Raw genomic sequence first — 19,405 nt, 5'->3', positions numbered from 1 at the left:
TGGGCATTTTCTGTGCAGCTAGCACCTCCCTGTGGATGCTACAGTGGATGGATATTGCTTAATGGTGCCAACAGCTTTAACATGAGGAACAAATCTGGCCTTTCACAGCATGACCCTCCGTCAGTGCTAATTACGACACATTTTTGACTATCAATATCGCTCTCAAAAATGGCCTCTGCAGTTGCGCGTGTAGGCTACGATTTGCAAAAGAGGGAGTTCCTCATTCTCCTCTCCATTGAATGCATACCGGATGAACGCAAGGAGGTTTGAACGTGTTGCAACATCAGAAAGCGGCTTTTGCGCGTACTCGCCATCAGCTTGTTCCTTCACGTTCTGGGCCATCTCTCCAATTCTGCGTTGAACTGTGTTGTCTGACAGGGAGATTTACATTCGTTTGCTTGCAAGCCTCCTCTCCTTGCACGGTACTCACCATTTCCTTTGCCGCTGGTAACAATATCTCTTCTCCAATTGTGTGCCGCTTTCCTGTCTTTTGCTACGAGTAAAGCTATTCGATAAGAAGCTTCCACGGCTGTTGCATTCATCACTGCCTGTGGCTGTACACCACATCATGTTCTTACTTTAATTTCATTCTCGGAGTTTGTTGTAAAAAAATGTATCTGGCTTGCATGCGTACATACTCGCTGTGTTTAGTACTAAGTGCCGACGAGGATTGGCTGGTTTTCAGATTTAATTTAACAGCACTTCACCACAAAGAACGCACAATGGCCAAGGGCTCCTCTTCAGCACGAGTCCAGGTTGATCCCAATTCTAAGGACTTATTGCTGTAGTTCCGCATATTTTCGTTCACTTTGCTTATGCTGCAAGTTTAACTTTGCAATCCCACCGCCATTTTGCTAATTTGCGCAGCTTCTTTCCACCTTAAGCGTGCCTGTTTGAATCCACCAGGTTCATTTTTAATTATCTCCGCTACCTTTCACTTTGCGTTGCCACCCTGTAAGTACGACGGGTGTATGACGCGTTCGCGTCGCACACTGGCGCCAAAGACCTAAATAAAAGCAATAATTAAAAAGAATACTATACAAGTCTACAGAAAATCCTCGCCCACCACAGAATACACGGTTTATTATAATTTACCAACCGCGGCCTGGAAATGTTGAGTATCCACGGGTAAGCATGGGTCCGCAACACGTATATATAAATTTCGCGGGACCGCGGTTCTCCTCTGCACCACCACGCCCACCCGTGGTGCTGAGTAGCTCATCAGCTTTCTGGGGGTCTGCTTTGTTGCGATTCTCGCAGCGCACAAACCACGTCACTAGTGTTGCTGGTGGTGCTTCGAAAAGTGTCCTATATGCCACCGCGTGACCATAAGAGATGCTGGCCGATTCAGCACTACTGATCCAGCCAGCAGCACCACTGTGCGCCTGCCGCCCCCGTGCCTGCTCCCGTGCCTGCCCAATCAGTGGGCCGAGCCCCTCCTCCTTCTGACCACCCCTTTCCCCATCCTCTCATTGTCATCATCACAGACTTCTATCCTCAATATTAAAGGTATGTTAAATTAATGTAATGTTTATTTATTTTTATGTTATTGTGTATTGTACTGTATTTTAGTCAGTGTTTAGTGAATAAACAGGCAACTTGGTTAATCTATGACGAGTCTGACTGCGACCATGGTTGCCTAACCCCCCATTTCCCAAATGCCCCCTCTATTTTACCACCCGCGGATTTACCTACCGCGGCCTTTTCCATTAACCTAACCACCGCGGTTGGCGAGGAAATGCTGTACTAGTCAAATAAAGGACAGTTAAAGGTTTTAGAAACTCTGTCAAATTATTTTTAATCTGACACTGTACATTTTGTTGGTGAGGATGTTATTATTTTAATTTTCTGAGGAACCCCCCCACTGTAGTAACCTCCCAGACCACCAGGGGTACGGGGACCACAGGCTGGGAACCGCTGCTCTAGAGCAGCGGTTCTCAGAGTGTGGTCCCCGCACCCCCAATGGTCCGAGGCGGTCTGTCGTAGGCCTCGGCAAGGTAAGGTAATTTACCCTTTTTACCGGGTAAAAGGGTAAAAGTAAAGGGTAAAGGTGTCGACATGCCAAGGGGTAAGGTAAAGGGTAGGGTAAAGGTAGCTCGGAAGAATTACCCGGTAGGGTAAAGGAAGCGCGAAGTATTACCCGGTAAATACGGTACCTAGTTTACCACTAAAAGCTCCGTGGCGCAGTTCATGGCCTCCATTTAATAAGTAATATTAAAAAAAACATTTTTTAAAACACGCTTTTATGAAATGTACTAGTAATGGCAGAACTCCACGACTCCAGGAAGTGGCCCCGAAGTTTGCCATAACGTAAGGGTCCGTGGTGATTTACAGCCAACGTCAGTTGAGTGTGGACAATTAGACCCAAGCCGAAACATAACATATAAAAAATAATGTTTAAAAATAAAAACATTTTATGATAGAATATAGTATTGTCATCAGTATGACATAAGTATACCAAGTTTGCAGTCAATACCCCATTAGGAAGTGGGTAAAATTTGAGTTACAAGATTTGAGGATACAACAATGACGACAACGACGAAGACAACAACAACAACAATGAGCGTGTAAAATTGGAATCATCGAGAGTATTCTATATGAGTAAAGCGCTCTACCTAGCATTTACCGTTATAAACCTTGTTCATGTGTAGTTCCCTAGTAATTACCCTGTAATTGGGTAATTTGTATGGGGTAAGGGTAAAAGGTAGGGTAAAAGGTAGGCTCGTTACTTTTTACCTTTTACCTTACCTGCTGAAGGGTAAAAGGTAGGGTAGGAGTGATTGTATTGTGATAAGGTAAAAGGTAAGGTAAAAGTAGGCTCGTTGCTTTTTAAATCCTTTATATTAAGTTCACTTGCTTGCTTAGGACCGTGCAAATCTTTCAGTCGTTTTTTAACCCACTTCCCGTGATCCAATCGAGCTGACATTTTCTACACAGACTCGTTGTTCGTGACAATTAATGTTCGTGAATTTTTTTTTTTCCAAAATTGTACACTTTTTAGGAAAAAATAATGGTATGACTGTGTGTGTGGGGGGGGGGGTCTGTTTGTATGTATGTGCGTGCAAGTCTTCATCCTGGTTCTGGTTGTATGTGCTTGCGTGTGTGAGTGCGTGAGACGAGGTGGCCGAGTGGTTAAAGCGATGGACTGCTAATCCATTGTGCTCTGCACGCGTGGGTTCGAATCCCAGCTTCGTCGCGATTTTTTTAAAAAAATCCTTTATATTAAGCTCACTTGCTTGCTTGCGCGCTTACGACCGTGCAAATCTTTCGGTCGTTTTTAAATCCTTTATATTAAGTTCATTTGCTTGCGCGCTTACGACCGTGCAAATCTTTCGGTCGTTTTTTAACCCACTTCCCGTGATCCAATCGAGCTGACATTTTGCACACAGACTCGTTGTGTGTGACGATTTATTTTCGTAAAAATTTTTTTTCTCAATTTTACACTTTTTAGGAAAAAATAAATAATATTTAATTACCAATTGCTTAATGGTGGCAGGCAATCATCTGACCCATAGGTGGCAGCCATCTCAAGCCAGAGGACGAGAGGACTCTAGCCGCCACGCATATAAAGGATTTATAGTGAAAAACTTTGTTTTTACGGGTAAATTTTTTACCTTTTAACTTTTACCTTACCTTGCCGAGGCCTAGTCTGTCGGCTGACACAAATGCAGGTTGATCTGGAAATAATGATAATTTTTACACCTTTTGTTTTGGACACTAATATTTAACTCATGAAATTTCATTAAAAAATTAAGTTAGGTAAACTACCCTGATAAAATTATCCTAAACCCTAACATCTAAATGCATCACCCCTCCCTAAAAAAACCCGTATGTTCCAGTAATATGAATCATTTTGTATTCCTGGTATTAAGAGATAATTGAATGTGTTTTGTCACCAGGGGTGGGAGGCTGGGTGGTCCACAGAAATGTTTGCATGGGCCGAGTGGTCCGCGGGCCAAACACAAGTTTAAGAAACACCGCTCTAGACTAAATACAACACCAGCTGATGCTGCTGATCCAATGAAAGAGTTACAACCGTAAAAAAACTTCCCCCTTCATTGCAGGCACTACCGATCCGTAATCTCTAGGATCCCAAACGAGCGCGACGTCAAAGTCAGGCTCTGCAACCGTCAACGCAAAAGCATCAACAGCCGAGAAGCACCAGCGGTTAAAGACGAGCCCCCATCAGTAACGGTCCCAGAAGGTGCGCGCAACTAGATTACACGCTGCTGTGGCCTTCGCTGTGTGGGCCAGACTGGCAGCACGGGTAAAGCGTGCGCGGGAAAGAATAGCAGAGACGCATCACTCATGTGGGCAATGCATCTGCCGTGGCGGGCCACGAAGCGCGCGGTGCCAGGGGGTGGACACGCAGTGAACTCGGATCAAGAAGACGTGCCAATGCGAGGCCGGTTTTGACTGGCAGCGGGTGATCAAGGCGTAACCCATAGAGATAGAGAGAAATATAAAATACAAACTTCAACGGAGATCACTATAAACTAACTGGTGCTCAGTGCCATGTGATCAACAAGTAAATATATAAATATATATACAATATACCGTAAACCAAAATCAAACACAAATCAAGAGGAACAACACAACGAATATACACACACATTACCGGACAAGTCAATTATGAAACTAAAGCGACTCGATAAGCACACAATCAGCAGTGCCTTGCAAGTGTAGTGGTGGTGTTGACGTGCGCCGACTGTGACAGTGATGGATCACGGGGCGGCGCGGGGTGCGGGGTTGGGCACGCGTTGTGGGCGTGGTGTGGACGCGCGCGCCGGGAGGGACAGATGACGGGGCGGCGCGGCGTGGGTGCTGAGGCACGCTGAGATGTGGGAAAACAGGATCGTAGCCAGCGCCCAGTGATTGGTCGAATAGGATGGGTGCTCGCAGCGACGTCCGCAGGTGGGGTATAAAGGGGGACGCGCGAGAGCACTCGAGGAGAGTTACCCAGTTGAAGACCAGAAGACGGAGCTGAAGACCTAGTGCCCCGAGACCCCTAGTCCCGCCGTCCTTGTGGGGACCGGGGCCCTGTGTGGCTCGGAGGCGAGACTGTGGGACCCGGGGTCCGACGCCCACGTGGGTCGGGCTGGGGACCCACAGTCAAGACGGACACCCCGGGCAGGGAGTGTCCCGAGTAGCTCAGTGGGCGTTAGTCGCCAGGGTAGCTAAGTGGGTGTTTGTCACCCGAATAGCTCAGTGGGCGTTAGTCGCCAGAATAGCTCAGTGGGCGTTAGTCGCCAGGGTAGCTAAGAGGGCGTTAGTCGCCAGAATAGCTCAGTGGGCGTTAGTCGCCAGGGTAGCTAAGAGGGCGTTAGTCGCCAGGGTAGCTAAGTGGGTGTTTGTCACCCGAGATACTAAGTGGGTGTTTGTCACCCGAGATACTAAGTGGGTGTTTGTCACCCGAGTAGCTCAGTGGGCGTTAGTCGCCAGAATAGCTCAGTGGGCGTTAGTCGCCAGGGTAGCTAAGAGGGCGTTAGTCGCCAGGGTAGCTAAGAGGGTGTTAGTCACCCGAGTAGCTCAGTGGGCGTTAGTCGCCAGAATAGCTCAGTGGGCGTTAGTCGCCAGGGTAGCTAAGAGGGCGTTAGTCGCCAGGGTAGCTAAGAGGGTGTTAGTCACCCGAATAGCTCAGTGGGCGTTAGTCGCCAGAATAGCTCAGTGGGCGTTAGTCGCCAGGGTAGCTAAGAGGGCGTTAGTCGCCAGAATAGCTCAGTGGGCGTTAGTCGCCAGGGTAGCTAAGAGGGCGTTAGTCGCCAGGGTAGCTAAGAGGGTGTTAGTCACCCGAGTAGCTCAGTGGGCGTTAGTCGCCAGAATAGCTCAGTGGGCGTTAGTCGCCAGGGTAGCTAAGAGGGCGTTAGTCGCCAGGGTAGCTAAGAGGGTGTTAGTCACCCGAATAGCTCAGTGGGCGTTAGTCGCCAGAATAGCTCAGTGGGCGTTAGTCGCCAGGGTAGCTAAGAGGGCGTTAGTCGCCAGGGTAGCTAAGTGGGTGTTTGTCACCCGAGATACTAAGTGGGTGTTTGTCACCCGAGATACTAAGTGGGTGTTTGTCACCCGAGATACTAAGTGGGTGTTAGTCACCTGTGAACGAGTTTGGTAAAATAAAGAGTGTGCTCTCCGTGAAGTCGTCTCCCGCCGAGTTACTACATTACAACTGGCGTCAGAAGTGAACCTGTCTTCAAGAAGAATGGACACGAGGAAGACTACCCGTACCCACGAGCGAGGTCGGGAAGACGACGGCGTACCGGGGACACCAACCTCGGGAGGAGAGGACGAGGAGTTGCCGCCGATGCAGCACTTCGCGGTGATGGCCGACGCTCCGCTCGCCTCCGACACCAGCCTCCAAGACGCACACTCCAGGTTGGCGGAGTTGCTACTCGCCGCCGCCGCTGTCTTGGCGGACATCTCCGTTCCGGCGAGCGAAAAAACGGCTGCGGGGTTGGTGGAGAAAGCGAGGTTGGAGGGATCCCGCCAAAAGGCGCTTCGCGCCAAAAGTCTGGAAGTTGCCGCCGTTTTTGAGGGGCCGCCATCGATTGGCGGGAAGCACGGACACCACGTGGCCGGAGACCTCCGCTCAGCGCAGCCCACGTCATCAGCGCGCGCCGGAGCTCTCCATTTTGTGCCTGACGACCGAGCCGACATTTTACACAACTACAGCGGAGCGCGGGAAAATCTCTCCGACGTCGACGACGATCGGGTCCTCCAGCAAAGATTGCCCGCGCTGTCGGCGTTCAAGGCGGATGGGGGCGACTGGGGAGCCTTCCAACGAAGGTTCCTCGCTCATCAGGAGATGTCGGGGTGGTCCGACACCACTGCCCTGCGTGCGTTGCCAGCGATGCTCGACGACGACGCGCTTGCAGCCTTCACATCTGCTGCAAGGTCGTCCCACTCTACGCTCCAGGCCGCACTACACCTGATGGCGAAGGTGTTCGGACCGCCCTCCACCTGTCGCCACCAGTTCTACGATCGGCGAAAGGTGGCTGGAGAAACGACGCTCGCCTATCGCACGGCGCTGCTCGCCTTGGCGGACGCAGCTTTTCCCCGCATGGACAAGGAGGGGAAGGACGCCATGGTGACGGAGCAGCTGCTGGCGTTGGCCCACGAGTTGGGGGTCCCCATCAATGTGGCGGACGAAATGGATATCTGCTCCCTGGCGATCGCCACGAGCATTCACGCGTACGAGGTCCTCAAACGCAAGCCGGGGGTCGTCTGCAAATTGGCGGGGAACGCGGCACTGGCCGCCACGATCGCCGAACCTCAGCCAGCTGCGGATCAGGAGCAGGCCTTCGCTGCATCGCGTCCGGGGGAGTGGAGAACGGGAGGTCGTTCGCCCACACGTTCATCCCGCAAGCTGGAGCAAACGAAACCTACGACGTCCCTCGTCGTCTGCTACAACTGCGGCCTTCGGGGTCACGTCGCAGCCGGGTGCCGGGCCCCGCGTCAGCGCGCCACAGGACCACATCGGGACGACGACCAGGCCCACAAGTCATCCCAACAAAACCCGGCAAGTCGCGGCACCTCACACGCTCGGTCCACAAACACGGCACATTCGGGTCGCCGCTTGGCGGTGGGGGGTTCGCGGCTGGGTGCCGGGGGTTCATTTCGGCGAGGGGGGTCCGTACACGGCCCACAAGCAGTCGAATGGTCCGAATTGGCCCACAGGATAGTGGCTGCGTCGGCCGGGTCGTCCGTGGTAACGGGGTTCATTGACGGGGTTGAGGTCCGGGTGCTTGTGGACACGGGTGCGTCGGCCACTATCATTTCGGACCTTATTTATAACATTCTTCCCGTCAAAAGTAGACCCCTTCTGCCAGTGGACGTGCCATTTTATGCGGCGAATGGGAGATCCCTGGGGATCATCGGCCAGATTCGGGCGACTATTTGCATTGGTGACGTCAAATTGGCGGGCCCTATTTTTGTATCATCATCGCTGGCCGTTCCCTGTTTGCTAGGTACGGACTTTTTGTCCAAAATGCCCATCAAAATTCTCATAGATCAGGCCTGCATTGAGCTTCCGTCAGGTCGGCGGGTTGCGTTCTTGACGAGCCCTACCAAAATACGCACGGTTTGTGCGACGGTGCAGGCGCTGGCAACTCAGACTGTACGGGTGCCCCCGGGATCGCAAATGTTGGTACCCCTTCGGTTGAGGAAGCCACTCGAGGTGGGTGCGGTGGCACAGGGGGTGCTGTTGGGGCCGTCTAACAGGGCCAGAAGGGGCCTCGACTTAGCGGTTGCTCAAACCATGGTGAGAGGGGACAGTGAGCCGTTCGTAATGGTCCTGAATACGGGGTCGCGGCCGGCCGTAATTGCGCAGGGAACGGTGCTGGCTCACGCCGCGCCGCTACCCGTTGAGGAACGGCTCGTGGCTCAAGCGGATTTCACTGTCGAGTCGCATCCTCCAAGTGATGAGGGGACAGAGTGGTTGGACTCGTTGTGTGCCGGTTCTGCTAACTTGTCCAAAGTGCAATTGGGAGTCGACGCTCCCACGGGGAGGGATTCGCTGTTGTCGTTGCCCCTCATTGAGTGGGGCCGTCTCCAAATGTCCGACAGCTCCCTACTTACGCTACGTCGAAAAGTTGGCGCTCCCGAGGTAGGGGATGCGCGGGTCGGTTCCTGGGTGTGCAGACAGGGCCTTTTGATTAAGTGGGACAACATGTCCCGGCGTCACGTGCTCGTTGTGCCTGTTGCTATGCGGGGTAGGGTCGTTCTGGCAGCTCATGAACGGCTCATGCATCTGGGTTTTCACAAAACGCTCGCCCTAATCCAGCGAGACTATTATTGGCCGGGGATGGGTAACGACGTGGCGAACATTCTTATAGGATGCGTAGGGTGCGCCAAAGGAAAACCGCCACCATTGGCAGCTAATCCACCGCTGCAATCCATTCAAGTTTCGCGCACAAACGAATTGGTTGCGTTGGACATCTTGGGGCCCTTTCCTGCTACACCGAGGGGAAATAGGTTCCTGCTGGTTGGCGTAGAATACTTCACCCGATGGCCCATGGCATGGCCACTCGCCAACCAGTCGGCTGCAGCGGTGGCGGACGCCTTCGTCCAGGGTTATGTTTTGGACAAGGGCGCCCCCGAACGCTTGCTGACGGATCAAGGAAAGAATTTTTCGAGCGTTTTGTTGCGCGAGGTGTGCGACCTGTTGGGTACAATGAAAGTGCGTACTTCCCCCTACCACCCGCAGACTGACGGGATGGTTGGGCGTCTGAACAGGACGATTACGTCTATGCTGTGCCAACAGGTCTGCGACGATCAGGTTGATTGGGACTTACAGGTGCCGGGGGTACTCGCGGCCTATCGAATGGCCCCTCATGCGGCGACGGGGTTTTCCCCATTTTTTCTTATGTATGGGCGGGAGGCCGATCCGGCCATGGACGTCCAACTGGGGATTTCCCAGCCACGTGCAAAATCAAAATTGGCAGACCACATCAAATTTAATATCGCCAAATTGACTGAAGCGCGGGAGGCGGCGAGGTTGAATTTGCGGTCTCGGCAAATCGCGAACGAGAGATTGCATGGGCGGAGGGTGCATACGCATGATTGGAAACCAGGCGATAAGGCCTGGCTGCATTGTCCACATGCACCGTTGGCTACGTCCCCCAAATTGTTGAGACCTTGGAGGGGACCGGTGGAAATTGTGCGGGTTGCACGACCCCAGAGTATACAGATTAAATGGGAAAAACGCCGTTGGTACGTGCACCCCTCCCGACTCAAGCCCTATGCGGCACCGTGTGACCCCGTTCTGTGCCGTAATGACCGGGCGTGTGATGTGACCGTCGACTTGGGGAGGGAGGTGTCGCAGGCTGCTCCTCACGTGTCTCCACCTGACCCACCCCCAGGTGCCTCGGGCTTGACGGCTGCTGACCGTCGGGAACCTGAACCCCGCGGCACGCACGGGTCCTCGATGCCTGGCCAATGTCTTCCTGAACTGCCGGCACCACCGGACGTTCAACCGCGTCTGGTGCCGTACGACGGACCGGCAAGGCGGACTCGGGCTAGGGCACAACAATTTTCATGAAGACATTTTCTTTTCGACACCGAGCTCGCCCGGTGTTCCCCTCTGCCGGGGTAATGTCCCGTTGTAGGGACGCTCGGAAAGAATGGGACGCTGCACGAGTCGAGAGAGAAAAAAAAAACAATTTTTCCATTTATTTTTCTTTCTGCATACACATTGCTATTGTCACTCGCCGGATTGTATATATTGTTCTGTTGTCGCGGTGGCATTGGTTGATGGTTGCGGATGGTAGTGTTCGCGTTGTGTTGTGTTGTTACGTTAGTTGTTGTTCTTGTTGTTGTGTTGTGTTACGGGGCACACAGGGGGGTTTGTATATTTTTATAGCAGCCGACTGTGACAGTGATGGATCACGGGGAGGCGCGGGGTGCGGGGTTGGGCACGCGTTGTGGGCGTGGTGTGGACGCGCGCGCCGGGAGGGACAAATGACGGGGCGGCACGGCGTGGGTGCTGAGGCACGCTGAGATGTGGGAAAACAGGATCGTAGCCAGCGCCCAGTGATTGGTCGAATAGGATGGGTGCTCGCAGCGACGTCCGCAGGTGGGGTATAAAGGGGGACGCGCGAGAGCACTCGAGGAGAGTTACCCAGTTGAAGACCAGAAGACGGAGCTGAAGACCTAGTGCCCCGAGACCCCTAGTCCCGCCGTCCTTGTGGGGACCGGGGCCCTGTGTGGCTCGGAGGCGAGACTGTGGGACCCGGGGTCCGACGCCCACGTGGGTCGGGCTGGGGACCCACAGTCAAGACGGACACCCCGGGCAGGGAGTGTCCCGAGTAGCTCAGTGGGCGTTAGTCGCCAGGGTAGCTAAGTGGGTGTTTGTCACCCGAATAGCTCAGTGGGCGTTAGTCGCCAGAATAGCTCAGTGGGCGTTAGTCGCCAGGGTAGCTAAGAGGGCGTTAGTCGCCAGAATAGCTCAGTGGGCGTTAGTCGCCAGGGTAGCTAAGAGGGCGTTAGTCGCCAGGGTAGCTAAGTGGGTGTTTGTCACCCGAGATACTAAGTGGGTGTTTGTCACCCGAGATACTAAGTGGGTGTTTGTCACCCGAGTAGCTCAGTGGGCGTTAGTCGCCAGAATAGCTCAGTGGGCGTTAGTCGCCAGGGTAGCTAAGAGGGCGTTAGTCGCCAGGGTAGCTAAGAGGGTGTTAGTCACCCGAGTAGCTCAGTGGGCGTTAGTCGCCAGAATAGCTCAGTGGGCGTTAGTCGCCAGGGTAGCTAAGAGGGCGTTAGTCGCCAGGGTAGCTAAGAGGGTGTTAGTCACCCGAATAGCTCAGTGGGCGTTAGTCGCCAGAATAGCTCAGTGGGCGTTAGTCGCCAGGGTAGCTAAGAGGGCGTTAGTCGCCAGGGTAGCTAAGTGGGTGTTTGTCACCCGAGATACTAAGTGGGTGTTTGTCACCCGAGATACTAAGTGGGTGTTTGTCACCCGAGATACTAAGTGGGTGTTAGTCACCTGTGAACGAGTTTGGTAAAATAAAGAGTGTGCTCCCCGTGAAGTCGTCTCCCGCCGAGTTACTACATTACACAAGCACACAACAAGTTCATTGAAACACGGAATTCTCTGAACAACAAAAGCAAATAATTAACAGGTTAAAAGCGACTCGCCCCCAAATTACAAAACATTGAGATTTAGCCACACTGTGGAAGTCGGTGATGTCACGGAAGTCACTTTAAGAGCACAGGGAGAGCGGTGGGGAGCCTCCTCGCTCCATCTCCGAGCTCGCGACCCCACAAAGCTCAGGAGAGCGGTCCAAGCCAAACGCCGCCATCTCACAGTGATGTTGAATTTCCACTGCCAACTGACGAGGAGGACCAGGAGCAGGAGGAGGAGCTTCATTGGTCAGGATTTGATCAAATTATTGGCACGAGTATAAATAATGTCTCGTGTAAATGTGGCGGTGGAGGGTTAACAACGTGAATGTTGGAATAAACCATGCCAACGTGTGGCCTAGTTAAATATAACAACATGCGCCTGACTGTTCCGCACGTGGAGCTCCATTTCTTATTTATTTAAAATATAACTTGTGCTATTCAAAGACATAAAAAAAGAGCAGAGACTCCGCTCATATTCAGAGGAGGCATGTGGCGCCGGAAGAAACACACCTCCCTTCATGCTTCAATATCACAGCGCTCGCCATTAATCCTCCTCAGACTGCCATCCTAATCCAGAGTCACAGAGGTTAATCTCCCTTGCACGCGCAATGTTCAATACACTTCTATCGTAACTTTCCTCGAGTGAGGCAACAACCTCTTGCCGTCATCATAACGATGCCTGCGTACCCAGGAATGTCTCATCGAGTCTCGAGACGCCTTTGCCAAACTTTTACGCGTCGCTGAGCTGCGTGCCCACCCACCCCACACCTCCGATTAGGGTGGTTGGCTACGTATGGTGTGCAAGAAATTCAACATACAACAACAATCGCCATTCGCCACTAAGTGGCGGTGACGTCCCCACGGCACTTGTGCCAGGCTATGTGTACTTTAAGGCCACGTGAAGTGTCGGAAGCCCGGTGGCAGGAGGTCACGAGACAGACCCAGGTGTGCCATGGGGTGACTGACTGAGACATACATACACTACGACTTACTAATGCAATTCCACCCACCACTCTAACTGGACACACGCGCTCAAGTTGTGGCAGAATCTGTTGATCCCAAATTGGTCTCTTCAACCATCTTCAGACACACAGATAATCCAACTTTTATTTGGAAGACAATCATCCTCGACTGAGAGGGATAGCCTATGATGATGAGGATGACATACTCATCATCATAGTTTGGTATTCGTACACACACACACAACGGAGGGCCATGCGAATAACAGACATGCGTGGAAGAAGCCTCATGTGTCTGTGATTTAGTGCGGTGCGCTACTCAGCTCAACTGACGCAAACATCATAACCATTCTTGCAAAACGCATGCACACACGGTACATGCAGCATGCGCGCTGCTACCGCCACACAGACTCAATCTCAAAGGTGCCCTCCATTTCCATTAAATCAGCCCGGCTGCTTATTTACTTCAAAGTAGGAGCGTTCCCTTTGTGATGCATTGTTCTACGATGCATCTCAAAGACGTGGATTTAATAACCAGCGATCCTGTATTCAAAAGCGAATGAAAGCCTATTGATGCAACATTTTTGTGGCATGTGAGATACAAGAAACAAGATACACCAACGGTTCCTTTGGAAAAGAGAGATGTGCCAGCCAGTGCGACGCTTCCAATGCGCGCACAAACGCTTCCTTTGTCATGAGTTTCGCACAGACGCCCAGAATATGATTCCCAAACACACACACTTAGGTAGAGAGCCAGATACACCACCACGACCCCACACACAGGTACAGCCAGAGCAACCACCACAACCACACACACAGGTGGGAGAGCCAATTCCACCACCACAACCACACACAGGTGGAGAGCCACATCCACCACCACCACAACCACACACACTCAGCAAGAGAGCCAGATCCACCACCACGACCACACACACACACAGCTAGACAGCCAGATCCACCACACACTCAGGTAGAGCCAGATCCACCACCACAACACCACACCCACGGGTGGAGAGCCAGATCCACCACCACCAACAGCCACCATTCACTACTAAGTGGCGGTGATGTCACCACGGCACTTATGCCGGGCCAGGTGCACTCCGAGGCCACGTGAAGTGTCAAAGGCTCACTGGCAGATGCACCACCTGCGCTCCCTATTGAGCTAACTGTGCCAACTATCCACACACACAGGTGGAAAGTCATCTATATATAAATTTAATCCGAATTATATTCTGGTCTGTTCTTACATGATTTACCTGTTCACCAAGGTTCCAGTTAACGGTTCAAATGGTTAATATTCAACGTTCCTAATCTTTCGTATGGATTAACAGCAGCAGATTAAAGATGTAATTGTAGATGTTGTCATCCACTCAATCGTCCGCTCAGAATCAGAGTGGATCTCGTCAATTCCTCGTCAATTAAAAGAGTGAAGACAGCAGCCACGTTTACGACGTGGTTGATGACTTTAGAATTCGTGGCCGCACTCGCAGGGCCGCTGACTCTTTGATGTGCCATTTGTAGCATCAGGTGGCCGCATCGGCCGTATTAAAGGTTTACCTTGAGACAGTCCACAATTGGCTGAACACTGCTTAAGTAACACACATTTGGTTCTCCTTCTTTGTCTCCTGTTTTATTTTGAGAATGTGTACACGGGAAAACTTTAGAAGCAAAAGCGTCAGCATCAAGGACACTATAACCCTCTCATCGGTTTAACACGTAGTCATGGAGTACGCTTTCGCAACCAATATTATCCATAAAAGGTTTTTTGGGTTAGATTGCATAAATGTTAATGTATCGTTAAACCTGCCACCACCCGATACAGATAATTAGTAAGGTTTCTGATGTAAATAAAACATGTCATTTAGTGACTAGTTCAACACACCAGAGTGTGGGAGAGTAAAAACCACAACATATACAGTAAAACCTCATTAATTCGGTATTTGATCATTCGTAATTGGAGATAATTCGGCACGCCTGCACTTTCGGCAAATATAGAGTATTAGTAATTCTCCTTGAGCCGAATTGCTGTACCGAATGGTCCAATTTCGGCATACACGTGGAGCAACGCCACACACCACGACCAAAACAACAACTCAGTCCAGTGGTGGCACGCGTGGTGAGCGTTAGTGCAGACCTGTCGCTTGGGACTTAACCTTGTTAATGCACTCTGTGCAAGCCAACCCTCTCAGAAATGTCGTCTACACCTACATCAAGAAGTAATAGAAAGGAACTGAAGTATAAATCCCTTGGTCTGCGAGACAAATCCAAAGTTTTGAATAGAACTGATGCAGGTGTGTCAATGTGTATGGTGTGTGAAGAGTTTGGAAACAAAATTTGAAAAAAAATATTATTGGGGCAGGAGGCATTGGGGAGTACCATTGTACTTAATTCGGCAAGGCCATAGCCCAATATGTGTTCAATTAACAAGGGTTTATTGTTCAATTCGAGTACCGTAACGTTTTGATGGTGATTACAATGAGCCTCATCAGGCTGTCCCCTTGGTTGATATATGTGGAAGACACAATCCTTAACTGGTCACTTTCCATGAGATATCATTTGTGGCCAGGTCGCTTTACCTGGTAAGTAAAACAAATTGTTTAGCTTTATTTGTGTATATTTTTTAAAAAGTGATACCTTTACCTTTCCTATACTTTGCACTCCTATCGTGTTTTTATTTTATTTTTCGTTGTTGTAGCTTTAGGACTCGCCCCTACTACTGTATATCTGTGAAAAAAGAGCTTTATAGATCGGATTTCTCCAGTAGACAAATATTCTGATTCTGGTAAAAAAAATACTTAATGAATTCCTGAATCAATTAAACTCAACACCCATATATTCAGTTTACTATGGGAATGGTGGAGGCAAACACTCCTCCCCATTCCTGGACATAACTCTGCTTGGTCACGGCCCACATGGATGCATACAACACAGCGTCTTGGCGAAAGAAAACGCATGCCGATGCCGATCTGAAAGCACACTCGCAACACACACTTACACCACATTCACACCACACTCGCATCACCATCACCCACAAACCGGAAGCCTCTATCATCAAGATGCTCGTACATCAGGAAAACACAATGTCGTCTGGGTGAGAGTCTGAGTGAGGTTAAAAACATGTCAAAAAAGTGTTACTATTGGATGGAAACAATAATTTGCAAGACGACGGAAAACTAAATAATCCGAGTGAGGTTTGGGCACGGTTCACAAAATACGATTCTTGCATTGGTACTAAGAAAGAACTTTCAGAAGATAAATGTTTGAATATTTATTTATACTGGAGGAATTCGATGGGTTATGAAGCTCTTTTTCACAACGGTCTAGTACGAGTGGGTAAGAACGTTACAACAAACAGTTACAAAAACAGGAGAGAAGTGCAAAGTACTAGAAAGGTAAACAAAGCACCCAAACACATACAAATACAACTAAACCATTCCCACCCTACCCGGCAAAGCCCACTGAGGTACAATGAGGGAAAACAGTATTTGATCACCTGCTGATTTTGTACGTTTGCCCACTGACAAAGAAATGATCAGTCTATAATTTTAATGGTAGGTTTATTTGAACAGTGAGAGACAGAATAACAACAAAATCCAGAAAAACGCATGTCAAAAATGTTATAAACTGATTTGCATTTTAACGAGGGAAATAAGTATTTGACCCCTCTGCAAAACATGACTTAGTACTTGGTGGCAAAACCCTTGTTGGCAATCACAGGTCAGACGTTTCTTGTAGTTGGCCACTCCTCTTTGCAGATCTTCTCCAAGTCATTAAAGTTTCGAGGCTGACGTTTGGCAACTCGAACCTTCAGCTCCCTACAAAGATTTTCTATGTGATTAAGGTCTGGAGACTGGCTAGGCCACTCCATGACCTTAATGTGCTTCTTCTTGAGCCATTCCTTTGTTGCCTTGGCCGTGTGTTTTGGGTCATTGTCATGCTGGAATACCCATCCACGACCCATTTTCAATGCCCTGGCTGAGGGAAGGAGGTTCTCACCCAAGATTTGACGGTACATGGCCCTGTCCATCGTCCCTTTGATGCGGTGAAGTTGTCCTGTCCCCTTAGCAGAAAAACACCCCCAAAGCATAATGTTTCCACCTCCATGTTTGACGGTGGGGATGGTATTCTTGGGGTCATAGGCAGCATTCCTCCTCCTCCAAACACGGCAAGTTGAGTTAATGCCAAAGAGCTCCATTTTGGTCTCATCTGACAACAACACTTTCCCGCAGTTGTCCTCTGAATCATTCAGATGTTCATTGACAAACTTCAGACAGGAATGTATATGTGCTTTCTTGAGCAGGGGGACCTTGCGGGCGCTGCAGGATTTCAGTCCTTCACGGCGTAGTGTGTTACCAACTGTTTTCTTGGTGACTATGTTCCCAGCTGCCTTGAGATCATTGACAAGATCCTCCCGTGTAGTTCTGGGCTGATTCCTCACCGTTCTCATGATCATTGCAACTCCACGAGGTGAGATCTTGCATGGAGCCCCAGGCCGAGAGAGATTGACAGTTCTTTTGTGTTTCTTCCATTTGCGAATAATCGCATCAACTGTTGTCACCTTCTCAAAAAGCTGCTTGGCGATTGTCTTGTAGCCCAATCCAGCCTTGTGCAGGTCTACAATCTTGTCCCTGACATCCTTGGAGAGCTCTTTGGTCTTGGCCATGGTGGAGAGTTTGGAATCTGATTGATTGATTGCTTCTGTGAACAGGTGTCTTTTATAAAGGTAACAAGCTGAGATTAGGAGCACTCCTTTTAAGACTGTGCTCCTAATCTCAGCTCGTTACCTGTATAAAAGATACCTGGGATCCAGAAATATCTCTGATTGAGAGGGGGTAAATTACTTATTTCCCTCATTAAAATGCAAATCAATTCATAACATTTTTGACATGCGTTTTTCTGGATTTTTGTTTTTATTCTGTCTCCCACTGTTCAAATAAACCTACCATTAAAATTATAGACTGATCATTTCTTTGTCAGTGGGCAAATGTACAAAATCAGCAGGGGATCAAATACTTTTTTCCCTCACTATATTAACATATTTTTTCAGAAGCAACCTGGCCACAAATGATAGCTCAACAAAGTGGCCCATCATTTGAACATTTAAAGCGCCAAAATAATCTAAGTAATCTCAATGCATGTTTATACGTGGAGAAAAATAACAGGAGGACCCGAAGAAAAAATGTCACGCGACCACAGGGAAAACTTTACCTGAACTTACAACAGATCTAACCCAAAACCCTCGAGTATGGATAATATTGGTCGTGAAAGCCTACGAGGTGTTAAACTGACAACAGAAGGCGTCGAGCGGATCGCTTGCTCCGGTGCCAATGCTATGTTGCTGTACAGACGGGGACAAGAATATCAGAATGCCAGTGGAGGAAAATCCAGCCCTCGCACAATTGTCGACAGTTGCGGAACGTCCCAGCCAACGGGCGCCCATTCGCCTGCCGCTCGTAACGTTGGTGTTCTATGCAAAGGCCGAACGACTATTGGCCAACTCGTTAAGGACAGTGAAGAAAAATAACACAAAAATGTTTTCAACCGAGCTGACGGCTACGAGCCAAGTGCAGCGTGGAAACGCATCATTGAGTAACCACATGACAACTTCGATAAAAAAAGTATATTTACTTTACTTGTAATACAGCATGATTGTAACATTATGGACCAATTAGTATAGTTCATTTAACTAATTACTAGTTTAATTTAACCAGGTAAGGCCTACTTGAGTGATTAACTTACTTTTCAGAAGCAATCTTGTTACAAATGATAGCTCAACAATGTGGTATAGCATGTGGAAATTTATAGCAGCTAAATAATCAAATAATGTAAATATGTATACCTCACTAACATGATTTATTAGATCTTCTTGGTTCTTTCGGTAAAGTCACGTAGAAGGGAAGTAATAAAATAATAAAAATAAAACATAATAAAATAATTCTCACGACGTTTCGGCCACAACGCAAGCAGCCGTCCTCAGGTGAAGAACATGTCTGTCGATAAGACAGAGTCTGAATGACACATCCTAGGCTTGGAGCGTCTATTTAAGCTGGGAGGGAGGAGGAAGAGCGCCTTGACAAAATAATTTGCATATGAAGAGGAATTTAGCATATTTATGGGAAATGCAAGAATGCGAATGGTGCTAATTGTGAAATGCGTGGGAGGTGGGCGGGGGATTTTCAAAGTCATATTATGCCCATGCATTATGCAGGATTAGCAGCATCAAAGGGAGGGGGTAGGGGTAGCATTAATAAAGGGAAGGAATGTTAATAGTATGTAGCTGCAGGAACTAAACAACCACGTAAAAAGCTAAAGTATAAACTACATAGTATCATCAGTATGCTAAATATACTCTCAATAAGCTGAGCTACTAACCGTAAGTAATACATTACAATTCTCGGTCGCAAAAAATATAATATGCTTCCAGCTAAACTTTTGAAACTTTTTCCTTGAATCACACGGGTCTTTCCCGTACTATATGCTGCCATAGACAAACCCAACATTAAATTGTATACTGTATTACTATACACTACCCTATGTCTTAGAATAATACATAGTGTAATATTACACTATGTATTATTCTACCCACCTAACTGTATACCACACTGCTGTAAATTCACTATACAATTACGATACTATATATTACCTTATACATTGTATTACACATTACACTTTAATACTATTTATTATTATACAATATGCGATACACTATACCATTGACCGTCGCATGAAAGGTACTAAGAGGAAGCAACGAAATATGTCAATGGGAGAGTGGTGGTAGGAAGCTTGCAGCGGAGCAAAGAATCCATTCCCTGCGGAGAATACAAGATATATAGTCCATG

At 49.1% G+C, this 19,405-nt stretch overlaps 1 protein-coding gene and 1 non-coding gene across 5 annotated transcripts in view; one reads left to right on the top strand and one right to left on the bottom strand.

The window, feature by feature from the left end:
* Nucleotides 1-19,405, bottom strand: part of RAD54L2 (RAD54 like 2) — a 127,819-nt gene that overhangs the window by 43,856 nt on the left and 64,558 nt on the right. The window lies entirely within an intron of this gene.
* Nucleotides 3,115-3,196, top strand: TRNAS-GCU (transfer RNA serine (anticodon GCU)). The gene has a single exon. It is a non-coding gene; the product is annotated as a tRNA-Ser (tRNA).

Source organism: Lampetra planeri, chromosome 40, assembly GCF_965212315.1.
Source record: "Lampetra planeri chromosome 40, kcLamPlan1.2.h2, whole genome shotgun sequence".
NCBI classification, from domain to species: domain Eukaryota; kingdom Metazoa; phylum Chordata; class Hyperoartia; order Petromyzontiformes; family Petromyzontidae; genus Lampetra; species Lampetra planeri.
Note: the sequence above shows the minus strand (reverse complement) of the source record. Positions and strands in the feature narration are given on the sequence as shown.